This window comes from Centrocercus urophasianus, unplaced genomic scaffold, assembly GCF_019232065.1.
Source record: "Centrocercus urophasianus isolate 14NV4802_14NV808 unplaced genomic scaffold, USGS_Curo_1.0 seq_21, whole genome shotgun sequence".
NCBI lineage: Eukaryota > Metazoa > Chordata > Aves > Galliformes > Phasianidae > Centrocercus > Centrocercus urophasianus.
In genome coordinates this window covers 8,600,164-8,610,901 of record NW_024884767.1, presented here as the reverse complement: position 1 = coordinate 8,610,901, position 10,738 = coordinate 8,600,164, and positions in this window count along the sequence as shown.

The following is a 10,738-nucleotide window of genomic DNA, read 5'->3' as shown; positions in this document are numbered from 1 at the left end:
CTTCCAAAAGGAAGCAGAAAACTCTAGAAAAAGTTGAAATTGCAGCCAGGTTTTTCCCAAATCAAATGACTCTGTGTCTCAGTCACTGCTTGCAGCAGAAGCACATAATATTCACAGTGCTGAAAGGTGTGAGCCGAGGGGAGAGCTGTAGATCCTTGCTGTGGGTGCATTTGGTTTTAGGATGCAGCCCACCTTATGGAAACTGAGCTAGACGAGTCAACTTGCAGTAGTCTGGGAGATACAACTTGCCTTCTGCCCATGTGAGCTTTACTCCTAGTCTAGGTAGACACAAGCTGACACCGTGTCTTTCTTACTCCTGTAGGGTGAGTGGCTGACTCCATGCTTTTGCTGTAATGATCTCTCTCTGCATAAAATGTTTCTTAGTGCCATAGCTAGACCATGATGTAATTCTTCCCCTCAAATAAACAGAGTTCCTAGCTCTTAAATCAAAGGCAGTCTCTTCTTGTATTCCCCCTGGGCTAGATCCCACTGTCTTCTCAGGCTGCATTTTTGTGCTCGTTGTTATTTCTGATTGATTTTTAATGTGTTGCATTTGATTTTATGTTTCCGCATTCATCCTGACCAACTGATCAATGTATTAAATAATAGAAAACTTGAAATGACACAGGCCAGCAGCAGGTCAAGTCTGTTAAAACGACAGAAACCTCTTTGTGCTCTGCATTTTCTGACCCCAAGACTCTTTGCAGTAGCTATAAAGTTTTGGATGTCGATCAGACCATTTATGGCTTTTGAAGTCTCTGGAATCTTTATGGACTAAAGTTTGACTGGTATAGCTCTATTGCCTTCAATCAAGCAGCACAACTTTCAACCTATTGAAGATCTCATCATGTATTTTTTTTCTCTCTGTCCTTCTGCATTCTGACAATCTCTTGAAGGATCTAGAAAACCAAGATTTTCAAGTTGCTGAAGGGCACAAACCCATATGGCTGCTCAGATGCTATCTCATTAGTATGAGTCTGACATGCTGGATACTATAGACCTTGCTCAGCAGCTATCCAACATTTTTTTCTTTTCTTTTTCAGATGTTATTAAAAAAAATCGATTGTTGCTCATGTTTCTACCCTTTATGTCACTCTTGAGGTTAATACCACTGTTACCCAAACAGCGCATTGCAGAGCCTGCACCTTTTCTGGTGTTATTTTTATATCATACTTTTGATCTCAGAAAACCCTTTCAGTCTTGCCCCACTGGTGTCTAGTAGGGTTTTAACTGAGGCTTCATTGCACGTGATGCCAGGATAACCTTAGAGAGTGAAGAAACCGAGAGTGGAGAGGTCGGGATGTGAGGTGGAGTTTGTAACTGCGGTGGAGATGGTGTGGGAGTTCCTAACTGTAGTGGCACAGTCTGGAAACTGGGGACAATAATGAGCAAATGAGCATAAAGCCATCAAGTTTTCAGAGCTTCAGCTGAAGGCAGGAATTTCTTTTAACAAAATCATAGAATACCCTGAGTTGGAAAGGAGCCATAAGGACCATCGAGTCCATTTCCTACCCCTACCTCCACTCGGTGACCATTTTCCTGCTGCTCCCATCATCCTACTAGACAAGAATCACCTCTGCTAATTGAACAGATACTCTCAGAGGAATTACCTTGGGTATTTGTTATATTTGTCCTCTGACTACATCTAAAGTTGCAGACAAAGTACTTTCTCAATCCAGATGAAGTCCCCGTCAAGCTTGCTAAAGCCAGCTGCTATCAAGAAAAATGGATCACATAGAACTTGGGTGTTACAGTAGTGGTTCAATTCTTGGGGCATCTTGGAGGAACATATCTGCTGGCAAGGTGGGCCTGCCAAACCTGACATAATATGGCATGCTTTGAAGTGTTGCCTGTGTGCAGCTGGTATGGCTGTACTTCTACCAGGCAGAGAGACAAAGGACCTTCTCCTTCTCTACTCCAGCAGCCTCAGAGCTGAGAAGTGTTTGCACTGGTGATGGAGGGGGATGCAGAGCTGCAGTGGCCTGAGATGGCCAGCTGGCTTGCTGAGGGCTTGTGCATCTTGTCAAGCTTGGCTCAGATCTAAGCAGTGGGAAGAAGCAGGGACAGCATTTCCCAGAAGTTTAGCTGGCATTAGTGGTGAGTGCAATTGCTTAGCAAAGTGTCTTTTGTCACATTTTGCTAACAAAGCAGAGGTCAGGTCTCTACTGTCTGTTTTGATATAAATATCTTAATTAGATCTTTTAGAAAAGGAAAGAGAAAAAAATCTGGAAGCCTGGGAGATATTTCATTATTTCATTATTTCTTTTTCTTTTTTTTTTTTTATTTTTTTTTTTAGTATTAAAAGTGTAAGTCAAGTAGTGCTGGCACCAGGATACATAATCCACTTACCAGGGCAGAGAGGGCTCTGGAGCTGCACCACAAATGCATCATTTGATAACAGTAATGAAAAAGACAGCAATCTATATCTGCAAATAGCATTAGAGGAGACTTGGTTTGGGGACCAAAGGAAACTGATGCTGAATTTATGAGGCAGACATCTCACGCATTTAAGACAAGTACTTTCTTTCCTTCTCTGTTTTGTTTCATCCTCCCTTACTTTTTCAATAACTTGACCCTTTATTTGGCCCAGCTTTTAACCCTGTAATAAAACAATTCAGTCAGGAACAGTTGTAGAGTGAAATGGACTTGTCTTACCACATGGGCTGAGTGGGGCCAGCCAGCTCCTGCTCACTTGTCCTCCCTTGCAAGTCTTGCTTCTTTGCCCCATCTTTTTCGTGGTGCATGTGCTCTGAGATGTGCACAGCACTTGGATCTATGCCTGCTATGCCTGCTGCTGAGCTGCATCTGGAATAGCTACAGGGGCAGATGGGAGAGACACTGTTCAGCTTGGCATCAGGCAGGATGCTCTCCAACTCAACTGTCCCACATGATTTCCTTTCCCATTGCATTTAGAGACGTGGACCTGTTGGAGCACATCCAGAGGAGAGCCACAAAAATGATTCAAGGGAGGGAAAACCTTCCCTGTCAGGACAAGCTGAGAGAGCTGGGGCAGTTTAGCATAGAGAAAGCTTGGAGAGTCTTGAGAGAGGCATTTCAATATGAAAAGGGGGCTATAAGAAAAGGGGACAGACTCTTCAGCAGAGTCTGTTGTGACAGGATAAGGGGAATTGGTTTCAAACTAAAAAAGGAGAGATTTAAACTGGATATAAGGAAGGAGTTTTTAACAGTAAGGGTGATGAGGCACTGGCACAGGTTGCCCAGAGAGGTGGTGGATGCTCCATCTCTGGAAACGTGTAAGGTCAGGCTGGATGGGGCACTGAGCACCTGACTGAGGTGTGAGGTGTAGGCATCCCTGTTCATTGCAGGGGAGTAGGACGAGATGGCCTTTAAGGGTCCCTTCCTATTCAAACATATGATTCACACTGTCCATCACATGATTCTCACATGGGTAGGAAGAGAGAGCATACTAGAGAAAAATTGTGAGATCTAGAGGGAACCACTCTTATCACTCTCGTGGACTGGAGAGCATAAAAAAATGCTCTGCAACCATAGAACAGTAGACCCCCTGGACAGTATCCTGTCCACAGCTGTGGTAGTAGGAACTGCTACTTAGGAAGAAGACATAAATCCATTCACTTTGCACAGTGCAGTTTTTTCATGTCTTCTGCATCTATAATTGCAGTGAGGATACCAGAATGAATATCTCCGCTCCACCCAGTATTTTCCACAAATGCATTTGTTGTCCATGAGTTTTGCCAATTTCTTTCTTAAGCTATCCTTTAATAACCTCCTATTTCAGCCCATTCAAAAAAATTCCTTTCCCCCTCTGTAGAAACAGTTTATTTCTTCTCTATTTTAAAGTATTTTCCTCCAGGTTTCATGGAATGCCCTCTGTCCCCAGTGTTACAGGGTTTTGTGAACTACCGTTCCACTTCCATTCAGATCAGTCCTCTACTTTACTTATTTTAGCCACATCTGTCTCACACCCTCCAGCCCAATCCTAAAACAAATATTCTCATGTTTTCTGGTCTGTCTTTAAAAGTGACGGTTGCCTCTCAGTGATCACCTGAATTCCTCCTTTCCTCTCACTTTCTATCTCCGGCATGCCCTTCTTGAGATACAGAGATGAGATCTACACTCAGTGCCTAAGTTGCAGGTCCACCAAAATTTTCAGTAAGAACAGAGTGGTTCCCTTTGCCTTGTCAGTTCTCTTTCTCTTTGTCTCCGTAAAATTGTTTTAGTTAGAAAGGACTTGTAAGAATAATCTATCAAACTCCCCAGCAATGAACTGGGAAAACCTACAGCTACGTCATTGTGCCTCCCAGATTATTCCCTTTTCTGCATGTTGCTGCACACTGCGAGGATTATTGCAGAGAGCTGCTGCAGGAGTTTCAGGATTTCCCCATTCACCCTTTTTTCCAACTCTTTAATGGATGAATCTCTGAAGGTATCCAGCTTTACAGAAGCTATACAGTTTTTGTGTATAGTACACTTTGTTTACATATGTGCTCTGTGACCTTAGTCTTCACTGCAGACTTTTATCACAGTCTCACAATTGTAAGTTATTAGTTGGCTGTTCCCAGGATTTCTGCAACCCATTGCTCAAGTTAGCAACCTAGCAGCCCTTTCTGTTTGCACCTTAAGCAGCAGGCCTGTGAGTTCACGCCTGAGTTCCTACTCAGCCCTTTGGTGAGTACCATCTGCTCATAGGAACCTGTTAACATCTTATTCACCATGGAGCCAGACACTACACAAGGGAGCACACAGAAAGGACAAGAAGCAACAGACACAACTTTTGGAACATGTTCAGGAAGTCAGAGATGTCCTCTCTTTTCCAGGAGGATACTCCCCCACTGAGAGAAGGACCCATAAGCATGCAGGATCGACATCCTTGGAGATCTTGCCAGCTCAACAGCACAAGACTCCAATCGACTGGATTGAGTTGCCCCTGTTGTAAGTAAAGGCAGTTGGAGTATATGATATCTAATCAAAACTTCTCTAGAATGCTTTGATTATAAAAAATCTCTTTGTTCTAATGCTGCCTATATATTTATTCCAAGCTAAATTAGTTCCTTTCCTCAGTCTGCTATAAATAAATGTGTCAGCTGTGAAAAGCCCCATGATAACTTAGCAGAATAAAGCAATGAAAATAATACATGGACTGTCTTTGTTATAGTTTTATTCCCATATACTCTTTTACACCTTGTCATGATTCTGTGATTCCTAGGTTCGTGATTCCATTATTCTATCATGCAGACTCAAAACAGCTTTTGCTGTTATTTGCAGAACATACTCTGTAGTCTTCAAATTCTATTTGGCAGACCTGATTTCCTGTATACATTAAAAAATATATATTTTGCAGGATTCTCTGGCTCATGTAGGTCAATTTTCCATCTCTTACACTAGCACTTCACTGCATTCCATCTCTTACTAGCATTTCACTGCAGTCTCCTTAGCTTCCCCACTGAGCCATGTGGGACAATGATGTGGGGCAGGAACACTCTGGAGTTTCTGAATTATTGCATGCATTCTAGACTTTCAGTATGGTATTTTTAACAGCCTCCAGTCTGTTCACAGGCCTTTTCTTACTGATCAAGGTCCCCATTTTTCTACTGCAGGTTTGCAAGCAGGGAAAACCAGAACCAGAATATCCACATCTCACCCCGAAGAGGCACTGATCTGGTCATAGCAAGTAGTTCAGTGTGCCATCATTATTAACTTTCTCTAAATTTCCACACTTTCTCAGCATTTTCTGGTTCTGCTAAGAGGCCAGTAAGGGTAACCCCCATGTTACCCTCCCGTTATACTTTACCTGGTATGTCCAGCCATAAGCCTCATACAGTACCTGCCTTTCCCTGTGGTGTTTTACTGTTGATATACTTTTAAAACTCTTCATACACATTACCATGCCCCACCCATACACCCTGCTGCACTGAAGTTGGTTACCATATGAAGCTGATAATCTGTCAGTGACATTTTGTACCAGTTACCTCCTCCCTGCCAGCTCTGAAATGCCTGACAACCTGGGGATGCCTTTGGAAGTCGAGCGTTTTACTTCCCTCAGCCTTCAAAGCCTCTCATAAATTTTGCCCTTGCTCTTTCTCTTGGTTACATACTCATCAGCTGGAATTGCAGGTAACTTAATTTACCTTTTCTGTTTGATTGTATTCTCTGTTTCTCCATTCATCCGTTCTTAGACACACCAAATACAAGTCACACGCACCTTGCAGTCTGAGCAAGGTGCTTTTTCACACTCATCAGCTTCTTCCCAGCTTAAAGCTGGCAGAGTCTTGTATGACTTTACTCCTTTCCTGTGCCAGCAGACAAGTTCTGTTACGAAATGGGATAGCCAAACATCTCTGCACAGGATTCTCTTCTCCTGAAAGTTTTCTCAGATCCTCACTACCTACTTCTTCCCACCAACACCTCATCCACAATTTCAAGAACTTGATTTTAAGTTCTCAATTTCTATAAGCATATCTGTGAGCCAGGATGCCTGAGATGTTTCTGACAGCAGTGGTAAGGGCACATTGAGATTTTAGCAAGTTGGAGTAATGCAGTGCAGAATTCTCCCAGAACTGTTCCTGGCATCTTCAGCTCTATTACCTTGCAGCATCATGGATCACTTCTAGGAAATGGCCTGCAAACCTCAGAAGAACAGCTGTAATTTGGGCTCAGACAGTGATGTAGAACTCTGTCCAGACTCTTCTAAGAGATGCAGACCTGTGTCAGGATGCTCAAGGCTATTGAAAAGTATGGAAGTGGGGAAAGTAGCTAGAAAAAGAGAAAAAAAAAGAGGAAAAAAAAAAAAACCACACACAAAACAAATAATTCCAAGCCTGTTGCTTACTTTTATTTATCTAAATTCTTCTTCCACTCTCACAATAAGCTTCAGGAGACAATTGTGTGCAGGAAGCTGTCTGTGAGCTGTGCCTGCTGTACAGTGCAGCCAAGAAACCTCTGACTTAAATAGAAAAAAAGTTTAGCAGGGTAATGACAAAGGAACATGGGAGAGCTTGCATATACAGAAGAGACAATCCTGGAGAAAGAGTGAAAAAGTCTGCTGCCATGAGAGCAGGGCACCTGCAGCAGGAAGATCAGAGTGTCAGTCATTCCCATCCACTTCTCTAAGGCACTGGTGCCAGTAAGGATTACAGAATATTATGCTCAGTATAACCTCAAACTATTCATTTGTGATCTGTGTTATTGTTTCCAGCATACTTTCTCTTTATTTCAAGGAAGCTGACCCAGCCATTCTCATTTGCTAAATCGAAGCAGAGTTTCCTGCTGAGCAGCTGCAGATTCCCTTGTGTGCGGGAGGGCTGTATGTAGTTCTGCATTCCCCTGCAGAAGATGCAAGTTGATATAAGGCTATCTGTGGGCTGTGGAGCTACAAGCTGGAAGCCAAAAGAGAGGAGAATCAGATCTGGAACACCTATTAAGTACAGCTAGACAAATGCAAATCAGATAGAGCAATTGGTGTTTAGTTGTCCAGGAAAATAATGAGGAAGACATAATGCATTATAGAAGAGGAGGAAGCAATCAGATGACTTCTTGGCTATGCAACAAGTATATATCCATATAGACTGGAAAAGAAGTGCCTAGGTTATCTATGGTGCTTCCTTTTCTCTCTGTCTTTCTCTTCTCTCCCTTCACTGTACTTCTGTTTGTTAATCCATGTTTTTAAATGGAGAAAAGTAGGTTGTTGAGAGGCAGATAGTTTATTTTTTCCTCTTTTTGTGGTTCAGTCTCATATATTTATACTCTTTTAATGACCACTAAAATTGAAACGTAGCCATTGCTGCTGCAATCAAGTCCTGCTGAAAAGCTCCCATATGCTATACACCAGAGCCTCAGCTGATGTAAAGCAATGTGTTTCTGTTAAAGGAAGTGGGGAAATTATTCTTGTCATCCCGAGGTGCTGAAAAGAACTCATTGCATTTTCCAAAATGTAAAGTATGTGTATTTTTTCTCTGCCTGGGAAAAAAAGAAAGACTATACCATGGGGGAACTCAGTTCTCTGTAACTTAAAGTCCTTAAGACTGGAAGGAAGGAAAGAGGAAGGCAAAGGCAAAGGGGAAAGGAAGGGTAAGGCAAAAGAGAAGGGGAACGGGAAGGGGAAAGCGAAGGGGAAAGGGAAAGCGAAGGGAAAGGGAAAGGGAAAGGGAAAGGGAAAGGGAAAGGGAAAGGGAAAGGGAAAGGGAAAGGGAAAGGGAAAGGGAAAGGGAAAGGGAAAGAAAGAGGAAGAGGAATTTGATATTCCCACACCATCCTTATGAGTGAGGCTCAGAGGTAGGATAGAAACTCCCCACCTATCAGCCCAGAAACAGGCCACAGTATGCAGTAATCACCACTTCACATTTCTGCAAGGCTTGGGCCAAGAGGTGTAACTTCTGTCAGGAAATCATAGGGAAGTGTATTACTTGTGATGAGCACACTGGAGGCTGCATGTAGGCACTGCTGCTGCCCCCATCACATTGCTGTTGTGTCCTCCCTGGAAAAGTCCCTGCCAGATTTCCCACAACTGGCAGTGCACAGTTGCTGATTTTTTATAACTTGGAACAGATCCAAATAAATTTTCCATTCATTATGCTTTGCTTTGCCTGAGGCATCTCCAGAGGAAACAGGTTGCCCGGAGAGGTGGTGGAGCCTTCATGTGGAGCCTTCATCCCTGGAGACACTCCAAAGCCACCTGTACATGATCTAGGTGCTTTTTAAGAAAACCTGCTCTGGGTGTCCTTGCTTGAGCAGGGTGTTGGAGTGGCTGACCTCCAGAGATCCCTTCTCACCACCGTCATTCTGTGATTCTGTGTGCTTGGTGTCCCAGGAGGCTCACCACCGCCGCCATTTTGGCTGCTCACCTCAATGGAAGAGCACACCTGCCTCCTCAGAACAGCATATCAAATGGAACGCCAGCTTTTTCTCTGTTTCACCAGCAGGTAGGAATAAACTGATTCCTTGCCTTTTTTCAGTTATGCACCTGAAAACGTGAGTCATTTTTTCTTTACAAAAATAAATGCATTTGAAATTATTTAAAGTCAGATGAGGTGACTGTAGCTTAAGAAGATGTAGAGCTGCTAGCTTAGGGAAAATGGAAATCCTTATTTGAGCCCAGGAGAAGGTGTATTTTGAAAAGCTGAAGTCAGCTTGCAAGAGAAACCACTTCCAAACGTGCAGGGAGATCATTTTCTTGTTCTGGATCTGTTACTTGGCCTGTTCAGAGCTGAGAACTGGGAGGTAAAAGGAAGGGCAGAAAAGTTTAATTTTCCTCTCTAATCTATGAATATAAACAAGATGTAAAATGAGATTTATTTCTTTTAAAATCTTGAAGGTCATTATGACCAGAAGTTAAATTCAAATCACTGGATAAGGATCATATTACTTTTTTTTAATGAATCACTTAAGTTTTAAATGCTGGACATGTTTTGATAAACCTTCTATTTTGCAGTACACATACAGTACTTAGATGTAATTACAACTGAATCCCAGTTCTCTTCCAGAAGTAATTTAGCCAAAATCTTAAGAAAGAGCGATTAGCTCAGAAAAAGTCTTCCTTGTCTTTCAATATCATAGAAAAAGTAAAAATTATTAATCTGAATAAACATGTTAAACCGTGTAACTTTGTGTAGAATAGCTGTGGGTCCTGTTTGTACTCCTTGCTCAGCCAAAAGCTGTGTCAGATGGTATCAGCAAATGAGAATCAGCCTTCCTTGGAAGAGAAAAAATCCTGAAAGCCTATATATGGCAAAAATGTAAGCAATGATTTAAATGGAAGTTCTCTGCTTTTTACTTAAATCATGATTAAATGTGATGCTTTAAATCATCATGATAAATGACTTCTCCCTTTTGTCAAGACTCTCCTTATTAAACTGACACATCAGTCAGAAGGGCTCAGCTATTTGTCAACATAGGCCTCCCGGACGAAGAAGGAAAAGGATGTTTAATACCACCTCCCCATCCCCCCATTTTTCATCTAATTTAATTTTCCTCTATTGATTCTATCACAGATACCCAGCTTCTTTGTCATCAGGCACATGTCACCTGCAGTTAAAATCAAAGCAAGCAGAGCAGGGGTTGCCCAGAGCATATGGTAAGGATATACATTAAGAAGAAGCAGAGGAAAGCCATACTTTGCTTACGTTTTTCAGGACCTATGTCTGTGTGAAGTCTCACACTCACATACCATTGCCTTGTGGTGTTTCTCAAATTAAATGTGTCAAAATGCTCCTGCTTGAGCTTCTCCTGATTGTCCTGTAGACTTCTTTCTTTCCAGCCTTACCTATGGCAGGAGAGGACAACAGCTGTCTGACTCATGTTGTCCCCCTTTGCATTACTGTATCTTTCTTTTAGCAGATGCCCAGTTTCTTCCTTTGTATTGTGGAGCAGTCAGTCTTCTGCTCTCCACTGGTCACTTCAGCAATCCCTTGCATGGGCATGTGCCATCAAACACCTCTCAGCAGGTTGCCAAGTCCCTGTGAGCTTTCAAGCAGCTCGACCTAGTTTGCTTATAATGCCATGTTTTCCAAAAACGAGTTTATAAATACTTCTAATGGATAATTTTCTACATGTCTGTTAGCAACTAAATTAAATTGGAGAAATTAAACTTTAAATTCCTAACAAAACACCTATTTCTTTAGTAACCTTTAATTTTCACAGCTAAGTCACATTTTATTATTCAACTTCTCATGTTACTCCTTTTTCCTAGGAGTCCACTGTACTGTGTTTTTACAGCTTTTAAATGAATAAAAAAAAAAAAAAAAAAAAAAAAAAAAGGAAA